The sequence below is a fragment of the Ranitomeya variabilis genome, chromosome 6 (assembly GCF_051348905.1).
Source record: "Ranitomeya variabilis isolate aRanVar5 chromosome 6, aRanVar5.hap1, whole genome shotgun sequence".
NCBI lineage: Eukaryota > Metazoa > Chordata > Amphibia > Anura > Dendrobatidae > Ranitomeya > Ranitomeya variabilis.
The window spans coordinates 222,990,198-223,014,863 of NC_135237.1; the positions used below are offsets into that span (position 1 = coordinate 222,990,198).

Here is a 24,666-nt window from a genome sequence, read left to right on the forward strand (position 1 = left end):
CCAACTTTAGCCCCAACCCTAACCCTAGCTCTAACCCCAACTTTAGCCCCAACCCTAACCCTAGCTCTGACCCCAACTTTAGCCCTAACCCTAACTCTAACCCCAACTTTAGTCCCAACCTTAACCCTATTTGAAAAATGGAAATAAATGCATTTTTATTATTATTTTTACCTAACTAAGGGGGTGATAAAAGGGGGTTTGATTATTTATTTATTTATTTATTTTTTTTAACCACTGTGAGAGGGTCTATCATGATGATCAAAATGAACCAATAGGGGAAATTTATTGTTGCCTGGAGATCTCGGCGACACACTGAGTATGCACTCACCATTTTCTTCCCGGAAGACGACGCCGGGGGACACCACAGGTAACCGGTAACGGGGAGGCTCAGGGGACCCCATTTCTCTCTCCTTTGATGTGCTAGATCATATAATGGGAAATTGGAGTTTTGTTGTTTTTTTGGGAGTGGATTATTTCACCGAATAACAGCGATTGCAACACTGGGGGCGGTAAAAATTGACCCGAATCATGTTGTCCGGGGTCTCGGCTTCCTGGAGATTTTCCAACGCTGGGGGGCGCTATAACCTTATTTCTCTGTGCTTTTTAAAAGCGGCACTGAGTAATAAGTACCCTTAACTGTCTCCATTAAAAGGGGTATCTGCGGTCGTTAAGGGATTATTTGAACTAAAAACAACACACTTTTACTTTATTTAAAAATAACATACAGCTATACTCCCGTAACACCCATTCCATTGAAGCCATCATTTCCTGTAAAAAGAAAATCGTAAATGACAAAAATTCTCACCTAATTCCCATTCCAATGAAGCTCTTGTCTCCTGTAATAAAACAAAAACAACCATATACCTCACCTGTCAGATGTTCTATCCCACGCTGTAATCCATGTTTGCGATAGTTTGCCACTTGGATGGTGCCAAGATGCGACCGTCCAAGCTGAAACCCACTGGAGAATGAGCTGGTGCAAGTGCAGCGTCAGTAATCAGCTGTGACCTCATCGCTAGGCTGACTAACTGCGGTGACCTAATTTGAGAATTTTCTTGCGGTGAACCCACTGAGCTCAGTGATGCACTGTGAGACTTTCTCACAGTGCAAGCAGTGATCTCACGGAGGTCACTGCAGTTCATTGACCCGACTAGGAACACAGCCTCAGTGACCTGTGGTAACCTCTCGCAGTAGCTCATTCTCCAGTGGTTTTCCGCCTGGATGGTCACATCTTGGCACCATCCAGGTTGAAAACTACTCTATTTGTCAGACTATAAGAGGTACCGGAGGGTTGCGGTGCTGCGTCGGTGCAGTGCACCTGAGCAGGGTCCCTTCTTCAGGATGCCGGCAGCAGAAATGTGGCGGCGCCGCGGCCCGATGTCCACAGTGAGCAAAGTGCATCACCGGTTTCCCTGCGGCCATCTTCCTGAAGCCGTGAGCTGCCGAAGTTTTCAGGAAAATGGTTGCCGGAGATCACACGTGCGCAGATTGAAATATCGTCGGCCCACGGGTTCAAGAAGATGGATGCAGGGAAACCGTTCATGCACTCAGCTCTGCTCACCGTGGACACCAGTTTGCGGCGTCGCCACATTTCTGCTGCCGGCATCCTTAAGATTGGACCCTGCTCCATGATCCACAGAATCGCACCCCGAGATTGCAGCATTGCCCCACTTCTGCCGCTGCCGGCATCCTGAGGATAGGACCCTGCTCCAGCTCTGCCTCACTGCCAACACCGGACCCTCAGCATCGCACCCCGGGACTGCAGCATTGCCCCACTTCTGCTGCCACCGGCATCCTGAGAAAGGAACCCTGCCTTCTGTGATCCCGCTGTACCACCGCCGGCTCTCAGGTAAGATACCTTAAATTCGGACAATAAGACGGACCCGCATCTTCTAAAAATATTTTTTCTTCTATTTTCCACCTCAAAATTTAAGGTGTGTCTTATGGTCCGGTGTATCTTATAGTCTGAAAAATACGCTATTTATCGCAGAGATGAATTGCAGCGTGGGACAGAATGTCAGCCCGGTGAGGGATATGGTTGTTTTTTTATTTTTTGTTTTATTACAGGAGACAAGAGTAGAGATGAGCCACCTCCCTAGTGTTCAGGTTCGGTTCGTCGAACAGGGAGATGTTCGACGAACACCGTCGAACCCCATTGAAACCAATGGCAGACAAACACATACAAACACATGGAAAACACATAGAAAACACCTTAAAAGGTGTCCAAAAGCTGACAAACTGCTCAGAAGACACAACAAACACATGGAAAAGTCACAACTAGACATAGTCATGTGAAAAGAAAAGAGGTGGAGGAGTAAAAGGAGGAGGAGACACAGATATAGGCATGTCATGCCCTTCTAAAGTTAAGAAAGGCTGAAGTAAAAATCTAAACTCACTCTACCAACACCCAGACGTCTTGACAAAAAAAAAAAAAAAAAGATATCTTTAGGTAGAATGGCAGCGGGTCCATTCAGAACACTTTCCTTAGAAGACGTACTGGTACCCCCGTTGGGAGTCGTGCCAAAAAATGAACCCAATACATTCAGACTAATCCACCATTTGTCATATCCAAGGGGCAGGTCAGTAAACGACAACATCAACGCGGAACCAAGTACAGTACTATGTACTGTACCTCCTTTGACGAGGCAATTAGGTGGGTCAAGAAGTTGGGAAGGGGCACCCTAATGGCCAAAACAGACATTGAGGGGGCGTTCCGGTTACTACCTGTGCCTCCGAATAATGTCCTCCCATTGGGCTGCTTCTGTGAAGGAGCATACTACATAGATCGCTGTTTGCCCATGGGGTGCTCCATATCCTGCTCACTATTTGAGGCGTTTAGTTGCTTCCTCGAATGTGTCGTCATGGACGTTTGTAAGGCGGCGCATATTATCCATTACCTCGACTACTTCTTATGCCTAGGCCCAAAAGATTTGCCACAGTGTGAAAACACGCGGTAGTCCACCTGTGAGAAGGAGAGAGCTGGAGGGAGAGTGGTCACCCCAGAGCCGATAGAAAGAAGGCAGTGTAGCTTGCTTCATGGGTGGGGTACTGTGCTGAGTAGCAGAAATTGCTACTAGGCCCAAAAGGATTTCCTTGGCCAAATGCCTTTAAAAGATAGTAGTTAGGTAAACAGGCGGTGTAGCTTGCTTCATAGGTGGGTTACTCTGCTGAGTAGCACAAAATGCTATTAGGTACAAAACTATTTCCTGGGCTAGATCAGTTAAAAATTAGTAATTAGATCAACAGGCGATGTAGCTTGCTTCATGGGTGGGGTACGCTGCTGAGTAGCATTAAATTCTACTAGGCCCAAAAGGATTTCCTGGGCTAGATGCCGTTACAAAATAGTAGTTAGGTTAACAGGTGGTGTAGCTTGCTTCATGGGTGGGGTACGCTTCTGAGTTGCACCAAATTCTACTAGGCCCAAAAGGATTTCCTGGGCTAGATGCCTGTTGTGAATTTTGATTCTGGGCTCCCCCGGTGGCCGCTTGTGGAATTGGACTTGTCATCCTCTTTCCTGTTTCACCTGGTTCCATCAGTAGTGGGTGTCGCTATTTAAGCTCATTTCTCTGGTGGTTTCTTGCCGGTCAACAATGTTATCTGATGCCTCTCAGTGCTTGTTCCTGCTTCTAGACAACTACTAGATAAGTTGGACTTTTTGTCCATGTTTTGTTTTGCCTATTTGTTCCAGTTCACAGCTGAAGTTTTGTTACTGTGTCTGGAAAGCTCTCGTTGATCAGGGATTGCTACTCTGGTGTTATGAGTTAATGCCAGAGTTTAAGGTAATCTCTGGATGGTGTTTTGTTAGTGTTTTTCTGCTGACCATGAAAGTATACTATCTGTCTTCTGCTATCTAGTAAGCGGACCTCAAATTTGCTAAGACTATTTTCCTGCTGCGTTTGTTGTTTCATCTGAACTCACCGTCATTATATGTGGGGGGCTACTGTCTTCTTTGGAATATTTCTCTAGAGGTGAGCCAGGTCTTATATTTCCCTCTGCTAGCTATTTAGGTCTTAGGCCAGAGCTGGGCATCTAGCGATAAATAGGAAATGCTACCTGGCTATTTCTAGTTGCGCGGCAGGCTTAGTTCATGGTCAGTATAGTTCCATCTTCCGAGAGCTTGTCCCTCTATAGGCTTGCTATGATCTCTGCCTGCAGAGATCATGACAGTTTGACCGGCCGATAAAGTGTTAAAGACCCAGGTTGAGAAAGGAGAGTTATAAGAAGTCTGCTGGAATTCTTTTTTTTTTTTTTTCCTCCAGTCTGCCTTGCTGCAGTCTTTTTTCTCTCTCTCCTCCTAATCTCTGTATGGCTCTGTGTGCACCTGACAATCATGGATCTCCAGAGTGTAACTGCGGGTTTGAATAATCTCATCACGAAAGTACAAAATTTACAAGATTTTGTGGTACATGCTCCGGTATCTGAGCCGAGAATTCCTTTGCCGGAGTTCTTCACAGGGAATAGAGCTAGCTTCCAGAATTTCCGAAATAATTGTAAGCTTTATTTGTCCCTGAAGTCTCGTTCAGCTGGAGACCCTGCTCAGCAGGTTAGGATTGTGATTTCCTTGCTCAGGGGTGACCCTCAAGATTGGGCCTTCTCATTGCCAGCAGGGGATCCTGCGTTACGCGATGTGGATGCGTTTTTTCTGGCCTTGGGCTTGCTTTATGAGGAACCTCATTTGGAACTTCAGGCAGAAAAAACTTTGATGGCACTATCTCAGGGGCAAGACGAAGCTGAAGTTTTCTGCCAAAAATTCCGTAAATGGTCTGTGCTTACTCAGTGGAATGAGTGCGCCTTGGCGGCAACTTTCAGAGAAGGTCTCTCTGATGCCGTTAAGGATGTTATGGTGGGGTTCCCTGTGCCTGCAGGTCTGAATGAGTCCATGACAATGGCTATTCAGATTGATAGGCGTCTGCGGGAGCGCAAACCGGTGCACCATCTGGCGGTGTCTATGGAAAAGACGCCAGAAAGTATGCAGTGTGATAGAATTCTGTCCAGGAGCGAGCGACAGAATTTTAGACGGAAGAATGGATTGTGTTTCTATTGTGGGGATTCTACTTATGTTATATCAGCATGCTCTAGGCGTACAAAGAAGCTTGACAAGTCTGTTTCCATTGGCACCATTCAGTCTAAGTTTATTTTGTCTGTAACCCTGATTTGCTCTTTGTCATCCATTGCCACGGACGCCTATGTTGACTCTGGCGCCGCTCTGAGTCTTATGGATTGGTCCTTTGCCAATCGTTGTGGTTTTGATTTAGAGCCTTTGGAGACTCTTATTCCTCTGAAGGGGATTGACTCCACCCCATTGGCTAATAATAAACCACAATACTGGACACAAGTAACCATGCGTATCAATCCGGATCACCAGGAGATTATTCGTTTCCTGGTGCTGTATAATTTACATGACGATTTGGTACTGGGATTGCCATGGTTGCAGTCTCACAACCCAGTCTTGGACTGGAGAGCAATGTCTGTGTTGAGCTGGGGATGTAAGGGTATTCATGGGGACTTACCTTTGGTTTCTATTTCGTCGTCCATTCCCTCTGAAGTCCCTGAGTTCCTCTCTGATTATCAAGACGTCTTTGACGAACCCAAGCTTGGGTCGTTACCTCCGCACCGTGAGTGCGATTGTGCCATAGATTTGATACCGGGTTGTAAATATCCAAAGGGTCGTTTGTTTAATCTGTCTGTGCCGGAACATGCTGCTATGCGGGAATATATAAAGGAGTCTTTGGAAAAGGGACATATTCGTCCATCTTCTTCTCCCTTGGGAGCCGGGTTTTTCTTTGTCTCAAAAAAAGACGGCTCTTTGAGACCATGTATTGATTATCGGCTTCTGAATAAGATCACTGTTAAGTATCAATACCCATTGCCATTGCTTACTGATTTGTTTGCTCGTATAGAGGGTGCTAAGTGGTTCTCTAAAATTGATCTTCGTGGGGCGTATAATTTGGTGCGGATCAGGCAGGGGGATGAGTGGAAGACCGCATTTAATACGCCCGAGGGCCACTTTGAGTATTTGGTCATGCCTTTTGGTCTTTCTAATGCCCCTTCAGTTTTCCAGTCTTTTATGCATGATATTTTCCGCGATTTTCTGGATAAATTTATGATAATATATCTGGATGATATTCTGATTTTTTCTGATGACTGGGACTCTCATGTCCAGCAGGTCAGGAGAGTTTTTCAGGTTCTGCGGTCTAATTCTTTATGTGTGAAGGGGTCTAAGTGCGTTTTTGGGGTCCAGAAAATTTCCTTTTTGGGGTATATTTTTTCTCCCTCTTCCATTGAGATGGATCCCGTCAAGGTGCAAGCTATTTGTGACTGGACTCAGCCCTCCTCTCTTAAGGGTCTTCAGAGATTTTTGGGCTTTGCCAACTTTTACCGCCGATTTATTGCTGGTTTTTCGGATGTCGTTAAACCACTGACTGATTTGACCAGACAAGGCGCTGATGTTGCTAATTGGTCCCCTCATGCTGTAGAGGCCTTTCAGGAGCTTAAGCGCCGTTTTGCCTCTGCCCCTGTGTTGCGTCAGCCTGATGTGAATCTGCCTTTTCAGGTTGAGGTTGACGCTTCGGAGATCGGAGCTGGGGCAGTGTTGTCGCAGAAAGGTTCCGACTGCTCCGTCATTAGGCCTTGTGCCTTCTTTTCTCGCAAATTTTCGCCCGCAGAGCGGAATTATGATGTTGGGAATCGGGAGCTTTTGGCCATGAAGTGGGCGTTTGAGGAGTGGCGCCATTGGCTCGAGGGGGCTAGGCATCAGGTGGTGGTATTGACTGACCACAAAAATTTGATTTATCTTGAGACTGCCAGACGCCTGAATCCTAGACAGGCGCGCTGGTCTTTATTTTTTTCTCGCTTTAATTTTGTGGTGTCATACCTACCGGGTTCTAAGAATGTTAAGGCAGATGCCCTTTCTAGGAGTTTTGACCCGGACTCTCCTGGTAATTCTGAACCCACAGGTATCCTTAGGGAGGGAGTAATTTTGTCGGCCGTTTCTCCTGATCTGCGGCGGTCCTTGCAGGAGTTTCAGGCGGATAGACCGGATCGTTGTCCGCCTGATAGACTGTTTGTTCCGGATGATTGGACCAGCAGAGTCATCTCTGAGGTACATTCTTCTGCATTGGCAGGTCATCCCGGAATTTTTGGTACCAGGGATTTGGTGGCAAGATCCTTCTGGTGGCCTTCCCTGTCACGAGATGTGCGAGTCTTTGTGCAGTCATGTGACGTTTGTGCTCGGGCCAAGTCTTGTAGTTCTCGGGCTAGCGGACTGCTGTTGCCCTTGTCTATTCCTAAGAGGCCTTGGACACACATCTCGATGGATTTTATTTCAGATCTGCCTGTTTCCCAGAAGATGTCTGTCATCTGGGTGGTCTGTGACCGTTTCTCTAAAATGGTCCATTTGGTTCCTCTGCCCAAGTTGCCTTCTTCTTCTGAGTTGGTTCCTCTGTTTTTTCAGAATGTTGTCCGATTGCACGGTATTCCTGAGAATATTGTTTCTGACAGAGGTACTCAATTTGTGTCTAGATTTTGGCGGGCATTCTGTGCTAGGATGGGCATAGATTTGTCTTTTTCATCTGCTTTTCACCCTCAGACTAATGGCCAGACCGAGCGGACTAATCAGACCCTTGAGACATATCTGAGGTGTTTTGTCTCTGCTGACCAGGATGATTGGGTTGCTTTTTTGCCATTGGCAGAGTTCGCCCTCAATAATCGGGCCAGCTCTTCCACCTTGGTGTCCCCGTTTTTCTGTAATTCGGGGTTTCACCCTCGATTTTCCTCCGGTCAGGTGGAATCCTCGGATTGTCCTGGAGTGGATGCGGTGGTGGAGAGATTGCATCACATCTGGGGGCAGGTTATGGACAATTTGAAGTTGTCCCAGGAGAAGACTCAGCGTTTTGCCAACCGTCATCGTCGTGTTGGTTCTCGGCTTTGTGTTGGAGATTTGGTGTGGTTGTCTTCTCGTTTTGTCCCTATGAGGGTCTCTTCTCCTAAGTTTAAGCCTCGGTTCATCGGCCCTTATAGAATATTGGAGATTCTTAATCCTGTTTCTTTCCGTTTGGACCTCCCTGCGTCCTTTTCCATTCATAACGTTTTTCATCGGTCGTTATTGCGCAGGTATGAGGTACCTGTTGTACCTTCAGTTGAGCCTCCTGCTCCGGTGTTGGTTGAGGGTGAGTTGGAGTACGTTGTGGAGAAAATTTTGGACTCTCGTGTTTCCAGACGGAGACTCCAGTATCTGGTCAACTGGAAGGGTTACGGCCAGGAGGATAATTCTTGGGTCAATGCATCTGATGTTCATGCTTCTGATCTTGTTCGTGCCTTCCATAGGGCTCATCCTGGTCGCCCTGGTGGATCTGGTGAGGGTTCGGTGCCCCCTCCTTGAGGGGGGGGTACTGTTGTGAATTTTGATTCTGGGCTCCCCCGGTGGCCGCTTGTGGAATTGGACTTGTCATCCTCTTTCCTGTTTCACCTGGTTCCATCAGTAGTGGGTGTCGCTATTTAAGCTCATTTCTCTGGTGGTTTCTTGCCGGTCAACAATGTTATCTGATGCCTCTCAGTGCTTGTTCCTGCTTCTAGACAACTACTAGATAAGTTGGACTTTTTGTCCATGTTTTGTTTTGCCTATTTGTTCCAGTTCACAGCTGAAGTTTTGTTACTGTGTCTGGAAAGCTCTCGTTGATCAGGGATTGCTACTCTGGTGTTATGAGTTAATGCCAGAGTTTAAGGTAATCTCTGGATGGTGTTTTGTTAGTGTTTTTCTGCTGACCATGAAAGTATACTATCTGTCTTCTGCTATCTAGTAAGCGGACCTCAAATTTGCTAAGACTATTTTCCTGCTGCGTTTGTTGTTTCATCTGAACTCACCGTCATTATATGTGGGGGGCTACTGTCTTCTTTGGAATATTTCTCTAGAGGTGAGCCAGGTCTTATATTTCCCTCTGCTAGCTATTTAGGTCTTAGGCCAGAGCTGGGCATCTAGCGATAAATAGGAAATGCTACCTGGCTATTTCTAGTTGCGCGGCAGGCTTAGTTCATGGTCAGTATAGTTCCATCTTCCGAGAGCTTGTCCCTCTATAGGCTTGCTATGATCTCTGCCTGCAGAGATCATGACAGATGCCGTTACAAAATAGTAGTTAGGTAAACAGGCAGTGTAGCTTGCTTCATGGGTGGGGTACGCTGCTGAGTTGCACCAAATTCTACTAGACCCCAAAGGATTTCCTGGGCCAGATGCTGTTAAAAATAGTACTTAGGTAAACAGGCGTGGGTGGCTGGGCTACTCTGCTGACTAGCAGAAACTGCAGCTTTCGAGCAGACCTCTGAATCCCAGGCCATAGTATGAGTAAACAACTCTGCAGACGACCCCACCCACCTGGAATTGACGATGGCAACGTCATGTAAATCTCAGCAAGGAGACTAAATCAAAGAGTCTCCATTTTTTCCAAAAATTCGGCCACAGACAAGTGGCATCAATTTCGCCAGAGTTTTATAAAACGGTTGGTGAGGTGATTTTCAAAAATCATCAAGCTTTTAGTCTTCCCAAGATGACACAGGGGTAGAAAAGTCCTTGCGGATCCAGGATTTGTTCATCTTGATGAACGCTAGTCTGTCTACATTGTCACTGGACAGCCGCGTGCGCTTATCTGTCAGCACACCACCATCAGCGCTGAACACACGTTCAGAGAGAACGCTGGCTGCGGGGCACGACAAGATCTCCAAGGCGTGAGTGGCGAGCTCAGGCCATTTTTCAAGATTGGAAGCCCAAAATGAGCAAGGGTCCAGTTCCACAGTCATGGCATCGATGTTAACTTGGAGATACTCTTATGCCATCCTCTCTAGGCGTTGGCTGTGCGTCAGACTTCTTGTCTCCTGTGGCCTGGCAAAGGATGGTCTAAAAAAAATCTTGAAACGATTGGAAAAAATTGCTGTTACCACCAGATACGATGTTACTGTTTCGGTTTGAGTGATGACTCGATAGTCCCACGGTTGGCAAGTTAGAACAACTCAGAGATTCACTACGTGCACCACTGGTGTTTTGTGGAAAAGCAGATGTTAGATTCTGTAACAGTCTTTGCTGATACTCCTGCATGCGTGAATCCCTTTCTATGGCAGGAATTATATCGCCAAATTTGCTTTTGTACCTGACAATCCGAGGGTCATGTTGCAGGTAGTGCAGAAAGAAGGCAGTCATGTGTCTTCTGCATCCGGGAGGACCAAGTCCTTGTTGTCTTGCTGGTGGCGAGGTGAGAATCATGCTTCCATCGTCTGCCCTCTCCCCCCAACCTCGCACAACAGAAATTTGATCAAGGTCTCCCTCATCTGATGAGTCTTCCATGCCCAGCGCCAGTTCGTCCTCCACTTCTTCCTCGCCTCCTGCACCTTCCTCAACAGTTTGGCTGCTACCATGCGCCCTCGGTAATCCCTCTCCCCCAGCCTCCAATGCCAGCCGCCTTGGTGCTGCCAACCTTCTTGACCTTGGAGATACGATCCCTTCTGCATACGACTCCTCCTGTTCCTCCTCCTCCTCTTGTTCCACCACCTGACTCAGAACACTGTGTAAGGTGTGCTCCAGCATGTAAATCACTGGAATGGTCATGCTGATAATGGCATTGTCAGCACTAAACATCTCCGTTGCCATTTCAAAACTGTGCAGAAGAGTGCATAGGTCCCTGATCTGAGACCACTCCTGCAGCGTGATTTGCCCCACCTCTTGAGCTCATTGGCCCAGGCTATACGTCATAACGTATTGCACCAGGGCTCGTCGGACAGTGCAGACACTGCTCCTAGGCCCAAAACTATTAACTGGATTAGATGCAGTAAAAATAGAGATACACAGGCGGTATAGTTTGTTTCACAGGCGGGCTACTCTGCTGACGTGCAGACAATGCTACTAGGCCCCAAACTATCAACTGGATTAGATGCAGTGAAAATAGAGGTACACAGGTGGTATAGTTTGTTTCACAGGCGGGCTACTCTGCTGACATGCAGACACTGCTACTAAGCCCAAAGCCCCAAAACAATTTACTGGGTTAGATGCCGTAAAAATTGAGATACACAGGCGGTGTAGCTAGCTTCACAGGCGGGCTACTCAGATGACTATCAGACAATGCTACTAGCCCAAAAGGATTGGCTGAGCTAGATTACACCAAATGCTGTGACTAACACTTGCACAGCACTGGCTCAGACCTGCCTGGCAAACAGTGCTATGAACTGCTGTAACCTACCCGGAAAAGGGCTGATATTACAACTAGTCCCAACTTCCGACTCTCTAAACCTATCTCTCAGAAAATTTGCTGGCAAAGAAAGACTCTGACTGTATAGCGCCCACAGCAGCAGCGGTGCGGTCTAACACTAAGCTGCAGCAGTGAGGAAATGGTGACGACGGGGCAAATGGCTGGTTCTCATTGGGCAAGGAGTGACATGTGAGATACACAGCCAATGACACTTGCCCTTGCTTGTCTGCATCACATGCACATTGCTGTGTGTGTGCGCACTGCTGATAGGCTGAGAGACTGCACCGCCCCTCTGTAAATGCGGGAAAAAAAAAAAATGGAGATCGGCGTTATTTCAGCACAGATCTATCCCCCGCGCCCCCGCCCACTATACACTGAAACAGTCCATTAACAATGATAAACCGTTTTAATGTGCAAATCAAGCTAGGCTTTTGGTGAACGAACAGTTATCGAACAAACTCGAACAGCCGAATTTTAAGCAAATTGTTCGGGTTCGTCGAACGACTCGAACACCGCTCATCTCTAGACAAGAGCTTCAATGAAATGGGCGTTAGGTGAGCATTTTTGTTTTCAGTTTTTTTTTGTTTTTTTTTACAGGACAAGTAGTCTTCAATGGAATGGGTGTTAAGGTACCGTTACACTAAACGACTTACCAACGATCACGGCCAGCGATACGACCTGGCCGTGATCGTTGGTAAGTCGTTGTGTGGTCGCTGGGGAGCTGTCACACAGACAGCTCTCTCCAGCGACCAACGGTCAGGGGAACGACTTCGGCATCGTTGAAACTGTCTTCAACGATGCCGAAGTCCCCCTGCAGCACCCGGGTAACCAGGGTAAACATCGGGTTACTAAGTGCAGGGCCGCGCTTAGTAACCCGATATTTACCCTGGTTACCATTGTAAAAGTTAAAAAAAAAAAAAAAAACACACTACATACTCACATTCCGATGTCTGTCACGTCCCCCGCCGTCAGCTTCCCTCACTGACTGTGTCAGCGCCGCCCGTAAAGCAGAGCACAGCGGTGACGTCACCGCTGTGCTCTGCTTTACGGCCGGCGCTGACAGTCAGTGGACGCCGGGGGACGTGACAGACATCGGAATGTGAGTATGTAGTGGTTTTTGTTTTTTTTTACTTTTACAATGGTAACCAGGGTAAATATCGGGTTACTAAGCGCGGCCCTGCACTTAGTAACCCGATGTTTACCCTGGTTACAAGTGAACACATCGCTGGATTGGCGTCACACACGCCGATCCAGCGATGACAGCGGGTGATCAGCGACCAAATAAAGGTCATTACGTTTGCGGGATCGTTGCTACGTCACAAAAAGCATGACGTTGCAACGATATCGTTAACGAAATAGTTATGTGTGAAGATACCTTTAGGTGAGTACAATTGTATTTGTTATTTTTAGATAAAAAAGTTAAGTGTTTTGTTTTTATTTCAAATAATCGCCGCTCATCAGCTATAACTCACTGCTTCTCTCAGGTCCCCCATTGTGCAGACGGCCACCAGCATTAGGAATCCATTATATGCTTTAAGCACCTGGGAAATTTACAATAGGGGTCTCTTTATCCCCCTCTCTGCCTTTTGTTACATATATACCTGAAACCAAGTAACCCCATGACTAAGACCCGGGAGGGTCGAAACATTGGGCGTTTAAGTCACATTGTGTTATTATGAACTCTATTGCTTATGGCATCTTGGATTAAATTTTTGGAATAAATTTGTTACATACTTTTGCAACTTATCCAATAGAGTGTGCGGTGAATCATAGTTCTTGTCACACACTAAAAGACGTTTTTTTATTGCAAAAATATTTTTTGCGTCACCATGTCTTGACAGCTATAATTTTTCCATAGTTTGGCCCACAGAGTCATGTGTGAGCTTGTTTTTTGCGGGACGAGTTGACGTTTTTATTGGTACCATTTTCGGGCTCATGACATTTTATGATCCCTTTCTATTCCGATTTTTAGGAGGCAGAATGAACAAAAACCAGCAAATCAGGATTTTGTTTTTAATGAGAGTGGGGGGGGGGGGTATGCCATTCTGTCTGAATTGATAAAGCGGTTTTAGTCTTCAGGTCAGTACGATTACAGCAATACCTAATTTATACAGTTTTTTTTAATGTTTTGGCCCTTTGGCACAATAAATACAATTTTGTAGGAAAAGTAATAAGTTTGCATCGCTTTATTCTGAGAGCTATAACTTTTTTATTATTTTGCTGATGGAACTGTAGGTGACTTTATTTGCAGGACAAGAAAACATTCTCAGCGGTACCATGTATATTTATATCCGTCTTTTTTATTGTGTTTTATTACACTTTTTGTTCGGCAGCATGATAAAGCATTGTATTTTTTGCTTTGTTTTTTCTTTATTTTTTTTAATCGTGTTCTCTAAAAAGGTTATCGTGTGGGACCGTTTTATAGGTCGGGTCGTTGCGGACGTGGCGATAGCAAATGTGTATTTTTATTGTTTTAACAAACAGGCAATTCCCACAAATCATGCAGCTGCGTCGACATAAACTAAATCTCTGAGCACACTGAAATACTCGGAGACAACCCGAGCATGCTCGAAGAAACTCGAGTAACAAGCATACTCGCTCATCACTATGCCTTATCAATTTTACCACATGTGGAACATTAAAAAAAAATCCTGAATTGCTGTTTTTTGTTCATTCTGCCTCCAAAAAAATGAATAGAAAGCGAGCAAAATGTCATGTGCCCGAAAATGGTAGCAATGAAAAGGTCAACTTGTCACGCAAAAAAGCTGTCACTTGACTGTCGGCCGAAATATCTAAAAATTATTGCTGCCTAAATATTGGCAATTATTTTTTTATTATTATAGCATCTTTTTTCATGGCACATTACATGTGAAATAACATAATAAAAACATGTACAGTAATCTTGAACAATACAGGAGGCGAAAGGGCTCACAATCTACAAGGGATGGGTGAGGATACAGTAGGTGAGGGTAGATGTTATCGTGCAGTGGTATGAATCTTTGGGTAATGGAGAGTCAGTGAAGGGGATATCACTGGCTGAGGAATACCTGGTGGACAGGTGGATTAGTCAGGCAGCAGAGGTTAGGATAGATTGGAGGAGTGTGAGAGACCACAGAACAGGAGGTTGCAGTAGTCGAGGCGGGAGATGAGTGCATGGACTAGTGTTTTTGCAGATTCAGATATGTGATTAAAGATTGTTCGGATCTGTGAAATATTTTTGATTTGGCGTAGGCAGGAAGTGGAAAGGGCTTGGATATGTGGTTTGAAGGAGAGATCGGATTCAAGGGTTATCCTGAGGCAGCAGGGACTGGGGAGAATGAGCAGCCATTTACATTAATGGATAGGTCTGTTGGGGGGGTTGAGTGATATGGGGAAAGATGATGAATTCTGTTTTGTCCATGTTACGTTTTAGAATTTTAGCAAACAAGGATGAAATAGACAGACATTGTGGGATTCTGGTTAGTTTAGACCTTATATGGGTTCAGAGAGGTAGATCTGTGTCATCACCATAGAGGAGAAACTGAAAGCCATGAGATTCTATGACATGTCCTAGGCCGAAGGTGTAAATTGAGGAAAGCAGGGGCCCTAGGACTGAACCTTGTCTGACACCGACAGATAGGGGGCGAGGTGAGGAGGTGGTGTGTGAGTGGGAAACGCTGAATGTCTGGTATGTTAGGTATGACGAAATCCAAGAAGTCAGCGCTGTCAAGAGATGCCAGGGTCTGTAGTAATAGGGAATGGTCCACTGTGTCAGAAGCATAGGACGGGTCGAGGAGGAATGCAGAGTAGTGTCGCTTAGCTTTGGTGGTTAGTAGGTCACTGGTGACTTTAGCCAGGGAAGTTTCGGTGGAGTGATGTGGTCGGAAGACGGATTGTAAGCGATCAAAGCGAGAGCAGGAGGAGAGGTGGGAGGGCAGTCCAAAATGGATGTGTTGTTCCAGTGGTTTTGAGGCATAGGGGAGAAGTGATATGGGGCGATAACTAGACGGTCAAGTGAGCGCTTTTTGAGGATGGGTGTGAATATGTTGAATAGCTGTTTAGGTTTGTGAGACAGGAAGAATATGAGAGATGAGAAGTAGGTTTGTTTTGCTGCAGTCAGTGTGATCATGAAAGTAGTGAATGACTGTTTGAATGCGATGAAGTGCTTGTTGGAGTGGGATCTTTTCAATCTCTGTTCAGCAATCCTGGAAGCCCACTTCAATTCTTTGCTCAAGCTGGTGTGCCAGGGTTCCCTTGAGATTTTGAGAGCTTTGGTATGTGTGAGAGGGGTGACTAATTCGAGAGCAACAGCTATTTTGATTTTCTATAAAGCAGCAGAGTCTGCATTGTATAAGGAACATATGACTGTAAGAGGGAGAAGAGATTCAGAGATTGTGAATCGTGGATTTCTGTGAGGGTGGGGATTGTGCACCTGTAGAGTAAAGGGAAGAGAATGTAAGTCTGTTGTGGTCAGAAAGAGGGAGTGGTAAGTTAGAGAGGTTAGAGAGGAAGCAGAGATGGGTGAAGATGAGGGCCAGTGTGTGGCCATCTTTTTGTGTGGCTGCAGAAGACTTGAGTGATGCCGAAGGAGGAAGTGAGAGATAGAAGTTTAAAGATGGCTGAGAGAAAATCGTCAATGGGAATGTAGAAGTTGCTCATGATGATTGTGGGCAGCGGAGAGAAAATGAAGTAGCCAGGTGGTGAAGTAGTGGAAGGATTGGGGTGCTAAATGACAGCCAGTTGGAGGGAGAGATAAAAAAAAACATCTTGTGGTGTGTGACAGGAGCCAAATATAAAAACCCAATATAAAACTGGTATTGCTGTAATCGCAACGACCCGGAGAATAAAGTCGTGTAATTACTTATACCACATGAGGAACAGCGTGAAAAATAAATAAAACCAATTCTTCACCTGCTGTTGATTTGTTCATTCTGCCTTCCAAAGATCGCAGTAAGGCTCTGCACACATTTATCCTGTGCTTAATGCTTACACCGGGGTTTCCGTGTAAATCTCTGAAATGCATAATTCAGATGGAACTCCCTGAGGAAGATTCCATATCATGAGGCATTTTAGGTGTAATACAACTTGTGATCCAGTGGTGGTCATCTTTTTAGGTGAGCATAAAAGAGCGGTTAATCACAGTTTTGTGCACATCTGAAAAGGACATCGCTGAACAGAGGCGAGACGGAGGCCAGAGTAACTCGGCTGCTGCATTATAGTTAAAGGATCCCTTGGGGGTTTCATCTGTCACATCACTTAGAGATTTAGATAGAAACCCCAAAGTGCTTAACGATATTATGTTGTGATCCTAAATGTTATGTAAAATATTCCCATTAAAAGCTTCAACTCAATCCACAGAAAAAGCAAGTCCCCACACCGGTTCGTCATCTGTCAATGACAATATAGGGGGCTTCCACGTTACTGACAGTACAAAGGCCCTGGAAAAGAGCAGTGGCTTCTCGCCCCCAAAAGAAATTCAGCAAATTATGTGCTGCCACATCCATATGCCCCCCTCCCTTCTAAGCCCTGCTGTGCCTAAACTGCAGTTAGTATCCACATGTTTGTCAATTCTGTAGTAATGAGAGCCTGCCTAATTTACGGGTGCATTTCTCCAGAAGCATGAGCTGGTCACTGCAACGTACTGGTCACTACAATGGCAGTTTGCAATTTTTACTCTGCAATATCCACTACTGCTTGTTTCTGGAAAACACTCATGGAGTAAAAATCATCACTACACCGTAGATAGATTCCCAAAGGGGTATGATTTCCAAACTGGGGTCACTTGAGGGGAAATTCTGCTTTTCTAACATTTGGGGGCTCTGAATATGGTGTCCACAAACTATGCTAGGTAAATCTGCGCTCCCGAGTCTTGCCTAAACAGTACTGTACAGCCATATAGAGGCTATTTCTATATTCAGATGAAATAGTGGGACACATTTTGGTGCAATTTTTACCCATTTCCCAGTATGAAATTGTAAATTCTGAGGCTAACACACAATCTTGGTTGTAAAAATGTAATTAGTTTTTCTTCACTGCTCAATGGTATAAAATTCTGACACACCCCAGTGGTGTCAATGTAATCACTGCATCCAAATACGAATTCATTGAGAGGTGTAATTTGTAAATGGTGTCACTTTTGGGGGAGGGGTTCTGCTGGTTTCGCACCTCAGGGGCTTTACCAATGTGACATGGCACCGTCAAACCGGTCCAGCAAAATGTGAACTCCAATATTGCGTCTTACCTTCTGAGCTTTTGCACTGTGCCTCTAAAGTAGTTTTCGGCCACATATGGGATATTTGCGTACTCAGGAGACATTGCACAAAAATTGTATAGCGCAATTTCTCTTACCCTTTTGAAAATGCAACATTTGGAGCTACAAAACATTTTTTTATTTTCACAACTCAACATTATAAATTTATGTGAAGCATCTGGGGTATACCCATTTAGATTTCCCTAAGGAGTCTAGTTTCCAAAATTGTGTCATTTGTGAGGGTTTCTACTGTTTAAGCACATCAGGGTCTCTCCAAACGCGACATAATGTCCACTAATTATTTTAGCAAAGTTTGTATTCATAAAGTAAAATAGCGCTTCTTCCCTTCCAAGCCCTGCTGTGCGCCCAAACAGTAGTTTTCCTCCACATATTGGAAATCTGTGTGCTCAGGCGATATTGCACAACAAATTGTATGGTCTATTTTCTCTGGTTACCCTTGTGAAAGTTAAACATATTGGGTCTAAAGGAAAAATTTTGTGGAAAAAAAAAAGTTAAATGTTTTTTTTTTCTTTCTTTCCACATTGCATTAATTCCTGTGAATCACTTGAAGGATTAATAAACTTCTGGAATGTGGTTTTGAGTGGTTCAGTTTTTAGAATACTGTCACTTAGGTATTTTCGGTCATATAGACTTCTCAAAGTCGCTTCCTATGTGATGTGGTCCCTAAAAAAAAAAAATGTAAATTTTGTTGTAAAATGAAAAATCGCTGGTCAACTTTTAAAATTTCTCACTTTCTAACAAAAAAAATTGGTTCAAAAATTGTGCTGATGTAAACTAGACATGTGCGACATGTTATTTATTTACTATTTTGTGCGATATGCCTCCCTGATTTAAGGGCATAAAAATTAAAAGTTTGAAAATTGCAAAATTTTCGCCAAATTTCTGATTTTTTTTTCACAAATAAACGCAAGTTATACCGACAAAATCTTACCACTATCAGGAAGCACAATATGTCACCAAAAATCTTCTCGTAATCAGTGGGAACTGTTGAAGCGTTCGTTATTACCTCATAAAGGGACAGTGCACAAAATGCAAAAAATTGGCTTGGTCACGAAGGTGAAAACAGGTTTCAGAGTGAAGGGTTTAACAGAAAAGATACTGTACCCAAAATATTGATAGCATTCAATTTTCCAAAATGGATTGCTTTAAGCCATTAGGTTTTCCTTTCACTGGAGCTAAGGGGCCTAAGCCAATCACTAAGAAATAACCAGTCCTCCAATAAATGTTACTGTTGGCACAGTGCAGTTAGGCAGATGTTTCCACGGTCAGGAAACCTTCAGGATTTGCTGCGGATTGGACGCTGCGTACAGCCGTAGCGTCCAATCCACAGCGTCCAGATGTTACAGCATAGTGGAGGGGATTTTATGAAATAACCGGACATTCGGCGTGTCTTTCCAGACCGCAGCATGTCTATCTTGCGGAGACGCAGTGATATTTACTCTACTGAAAGGCATGCATGCGGCTGCTCAGCCATGGAAACCTATGCCTTGAAACATCCGGAACACTGTTTGTGTATAGATGTTAATGTCAGAGAAGGTTTGGAACTCAGTTTGTAGTTTAATGACTTATTCACCATGCGACCTCAGCACTTGGTGAATGTGCTATGCAACCTTATTGTGTCTGCGACTTTGTGGCTCAGTTGCCGTGATTCCTAAATGTTTTTTCATTAATATCATTTATATAGTTTACGGTATGTAATATTTAGGAAGAAGAAATTTCAAAAACTAATTTGTGCAATGATGTTAACCTATCACAGTACCACGCTCTAACTTTGTTTGCTTTTACAAATATTTCTAAAAAAAAAAAATAGGTGGTTCTAAAGAGCTGATTGCATATTTTGGTGCTTGATTTTATACACTTTAGCAATGTGACCTTAATTACGGTAAACTATTCAGCAACTTTTAATTAATTATTTGTAAATGCATTCAAATGAGGTTATATACTTTTCTATCACCATAAGGGAACAGCATATTACTATATTGTTAAATCATTAACTCTATTTTTTAAAATAGGAGATGTGGGGCAATGAAATTAATGAAATACACAATTCATGGTAACAAGGTGAAATTTGCAAAAAACTTACACACATTTATTGGGAATTTTTATGACAAACTATCATTACATGGGTTAAAGTACTTAATAAATAACTAAATAGCTGCATTTATTGCAATTACAAGTTTGGCGCTTTCTATTTGCCTGCTTTTTGTAGTGTAGCTCTGGAGTGTCTCTCTTGATTGTCTAGCAGTACTCTCCTGCAAAAGCCCTGCTATGTGTATCGTAAGTGATCAGACTATCCCCGCTTCAAGTCTCCTAACTGAACTATCAAAGCATATAAAAGTTTTAAAAAAAATGAAAGTTCAAATCACCCCCTTTTGTCCTATTTGAAAATAAAACAAATAGAAAAAATAAATACATATGTTTGGTATTACTACGTTCAAAAAAGTCCGATCCTTTGAAGATCTAAAGTAAATTAATTGAATCGGTAAGCTGCGTAATGAGAAAAATAATCAAATATTTTTGGCCACCACAATATTGCAATAAAATACAAAAACAGTCGATCAAAACATCATATCTACCACAAGATGATAAAAAAGTCAGCTCAGGGAACAATAAACTAAGTTATTACCCATCCCAAGATCCAGAAAAATGGAGATGATGCGGGTCTCAGAATATGGCAACATAAGGAGTTTTTCCTTTCTTTCAAATTTCTGATTTTTTTTTTCACCACTTAATAAAAAAAAGAACCTATACATGTTTGGTATTGTACTGATCCGAGGAAATACAGTTAAGTCCATATATATTTGGACAGAGACAACATTTTTCTAATTTTGGTTATAGACATTACCACAATGAATTTTAAACAAAACAATTCAGATGCAGTTGAAGTTCAGACTTTCAGCTTTCATTTGAGGGTATCCTCATTAAAATTGGATGAAGGCTTTAGGGTTTTCAGCTCCTTAACATGTGCCACCCTGTTTTTAAAGGGACCAAAAGTAATTGGACAATTGACTCCAAGGCTATTTCATGGACAGTTGTGGGCAATCCCTTCGTTATGTCATTCTCAATTAAGCAGATAAAAGGCCTGGAGTTGATTTGAGGTGTGGTGCTTGCATTTGGAAGGTTTTGCTGTGAAGTAAACATGCTGTCAAAGGAGCTCTCCATGCAGGTGAAACAAGCCATCCTTAAGCTGCGAAAACAGAAAAAACCCATCCGAGACATTGCTACAATATTAGGAGTGGCAAAATCTACAGTTTGGTACATCCTGAGAAAGAAAGACAGCACTGGCGAACTCATCAATGCAAAAAGACCTGGGCGCCCATGGAAGACAACAGGGGTGGATGATCGCAGAATAATCTCCATGGTGAAGAGAAACCCCTTCACAACAGCCAACTAAGTGAACAACACTCTCCAGGAGGTAGGCGTATCAATATCCAAATCTACCATAAAGAGAAGACTGCATGAAAGTAAATACAGAGGGTTCACTGCACTGTGCAAGCCACTCATAAGCATCAAGAATACAAAGGCTAGACTGGACTTTGCTCAAAAACATCTAAAAAAGCCAGCACAGTTCTGGAAGAACATTCTTTGGACATATGAAACCAAGATCAACCTCTACCAGAATGATGGAAAGAGAAAAGTATGGCCTAGGCGTGGTACAGCTCATGATCCAAAGCATACCACATCATCTGTAAAACACGGCGGAGGCAGTGTGATGGCTTGGGCATGCATGGCTGCCAGTGGCACTGGGTCACTAGTATTTATTGATGATGTTTATTAAAGCAAAGAAGTGGAATATTCTTGAATGGCCAAGTCAGTCACCTGATCTCAACCCAATTGAGCATGCATTTCACTTGTTAAAAACTAAACTTCAGACAGAAAGGCCCACAAACAAACAGCAACTGAAAACCACTGCAGTGAAGGCCTGGCAGAGCATCAAAAAGGAGGAAACACAGCATCTGGTGATGTCCATGAGTTCAAGACTTCAGGCAGTCATTGCCAACAAAGGGTTTTCAACCAAGAACTAGAAATGGACATTTTATTTAAAATTATTTAATCTGTCCAATTACTTTTGGTCCCTTTAAAAACAGGGTGGCACATGTTAAGGAGCTGAAACTCCTAAACCCTTCATCCAATTTTAATGTGGATACCCTCAAATGAAAGCTGAAAGTCTGAACTTCAACTGCATCTGAATTGTTTTGTTTAAAATTCATTGTGGTAATGTCTATAACCAAAATTAGAAAAATCTTGTCTCTGTTCAAATATATATGGACTTAACTGTATATTGCCAGGTCAGTTTTAGCATTTAGTGAAAATGGTAAATAAATAGAAAAACAATTGCTTTTTGTTTTAGCAATATCACCTCACTTTGAATGTCATTTTTCTTATTTTTCCAGTACACTATATGGTAATATCAATGGTATCATTCAAAAGTACAATTTGTCCCACAAAAAACAAGCCCTTATACGGCTATAATGACGGAAAAAGTTCTGGTCTGGGAAGAAAGGGGAGGGAAAAAAGGGCAAAAAAAACAGAAAATCACAAGGTGGTGAAGGGGTTAAAAATATTCTATGCTGCCTTCTTGACAGCCTGAAGTGTCATTGAACTGAATGTCCTTTAACCCTTTAAAGACCGCTGATACGCATTCAAACAGCTGCTAAGGGCAGTGGCGATCGTGATTAAGCCTATAACACCCCTCAGAGGTCAGAAAATCTCCAGGATCTCAGCTACTGGGGTAGCTGAGACCCTGGAGAACATAAGGGCCTAATTTTCCGGTCCTCAGTCACATGATTGCCATTATTCAATGCATATTCAATTCTGTCCCCAGGCCCTCCACATAATCTTCATGATTTTTCATTTGCAGTGCACCCGCAAAGGTCTTCTGGCCGACACCTGGCAACAATAGAGAATTTTTCCTATTGGTTCCTTTTCATCACTGAAAGCCACTATTAGGCTACATTCACATTTGCGCCTTTGGGCGCAGTGTCGTCGACGCATACCGACGCATGCGTCATGCGCCCCTATCTTTAACATTGGGGGCGCATGGACATGCGTTGTAATGCGTTTTCACGCGTTTTACGACGCATGCGTCGTTTGGGCGCACCTGGCAGGGCGCGGCCGACGCTACATGTTGCAGTTTTCCAGCGTCATAAATTTTTTAAAAAACGCATGCGTCGCACTTGCTTCATCAATGCGCCAAAAAAACAATTCATGTCTATTGAGAACGCATAGGGCGCAAGTGCTTGTGTCGCCGCGCGTTGTGTGACGCATGCGTCCTTTAATAAAAAAAAAACAAGTGAAGTGTCTAGACGGTGTCTAGACAGTGACAAAACAACCCATATATTAAAAAAAAGTGTTTTGCATTGTATTTCAAATGCCTGCAGGATAGGACACAAGACAAGCTCTGCTCTGCTTTCAAGAGATGTAAGTATATAATTTCTCTGCGCATTATTTGCAATGTTTTTTATTTTTTTATTTATTTTTTTGTGTTTTATTTTTTTATTTTTTTATCGCAATTTGTGGAGGTTGTTCTGTACTTTAATGCGGCTATTCCACTGTGGTTGTTTAATGGAAATTGGTGTTTTTTTATCTGGTTGTGATGTATTTCTGGCGTTATATGATGGCGTTTTCTTGTCTCCGGCCTTGTTGTTTTTTGTTAAGTATGGTGGTTTATCCTGGCTTACCTTTTCTTTGCCCTTTTTTTTTTTTTTTTTTTTTATGAATTTATGGTGGTTTATTTGATTTAGTTGGGGTTGTTCTGTAATTTCATGCGGCTGTGCCATTGTGGTTTTTTTTTATAGAAATGATTTTTTTTTTTTATGTGCTTCTGATGTATTTCTGGCATTATATGTAACCGTATGGCGTTTTCTTGGCTCCGGCCCTAAGTATGGCTGTTTATACTGGATTGCCTTTTCTTGGCCCTTTTTTTTATAAAAAAAATTATTTATTTTTTTAAAAAAGGTATATATATATATTTTTTTTTACATAGGGGGCTGTTGTTTAGCAATTGATATCTTTCTTTTCTGGGACTGGTATTCTGCTTTTGCTATACTCTGGCATTGTGTCGTCTCTGCCATTGATTTTTATTTTAATATATGGCGGTGTGGTTTGCTCAGCGCTTGTTCAGTTGGCATTGTCCTATGAGTGCACTGTCCGTTGTGGTCGTAATGTTATGTATGGTATTTTTGCTATTTTCTTCTATGTGGCTGTGTATTGTGCAAAATGTAATAATTTTTTTAACTTTTTCTTGCAGAATTATCTTGGTAAACCATTATGGCCACAGAGTCAAGCCAGACGTCACAGGGGAGTGCAGTGAGTACATTATCTACTGTTGCTTACTATTCTGTGTCATTTGTACACGTGTCACTAACCTTTTTGTAAAATTTAACAGGGTTCTTCAAATGAGGAGGAAGCAACCCAGCAGGAGCAGCGACCTCGGGGCCAAGCTGCGGTGGCAAGACGGCGAGTAAGTATTTTTTAAAAGAAAATTAGGAATGTTACTTATGTATTTTTTTTTTTTTATTTCAGTATTTTTTCGGGGGGTGGTGGGGGTTAGCAATTTTTATTTAGCTTTCAAACATTAATTTTTTCTATTATTCTAGGTTTCACAATGGGAACAAGAGGAGGGGATCGACATAGATCTCCTCGTCACATGTATCCAGGAGCGAGGCCTGTTGTGGGACAAGTGACCCCCGACACGCGGACCAGGTGGTGTTGAGGCGGCTGTGGAAGGAGGTGGGCCAATCGCTGTGGGATGGCTTTGACAGCGCTTCAGCTAAGGACAAAGCAGACTTTGGTAAGTATTGCTGTAACACCGCTCTGACCCATCAGGCCAGGATAACACAACCGTGTGTGATGTGATCAACTCCAGCAAGTTTGTTGCATCGCACACGGTTGTGGTGTTATTGGAAAATGTACAATCTCTAACCTTTTTTTGTTTGCTTTCACAGTGAAAAAATTGAAGACAAGATGGCGTTCCAAGAAGGACCGTTTCAATCGGGGCCTGCGAAAGGAGGAGGAACAGGCTCGAAGTGGTGCTGCTGCCGCAAGGTCAGCAACCTATAAATACAACAGGTAGCTAAACTTCCTGAGACCGATCCTTTGCCGCTGAGCGTAAGTATTTAATTATTGGTGTACCGATTCCAACGCATCGGGTATTGTACAATATGCATGTCCACGTAGTATATTGGC

General features: G+C 43.5%; 1 protein-coding gene across 3 annotated transcripts in view; it reads left to right on the forward strand.

Annotated features, from left to right (window-relative positions):
* TEX10 (testis expressed 10) overlaps positions 1–24,666 on the forward strand; it is a 1,074,503-nt gene that overhangs the window by 816,540 nt on the left and 233,297 nt on the right. The window lies entirely within an intron of this gene.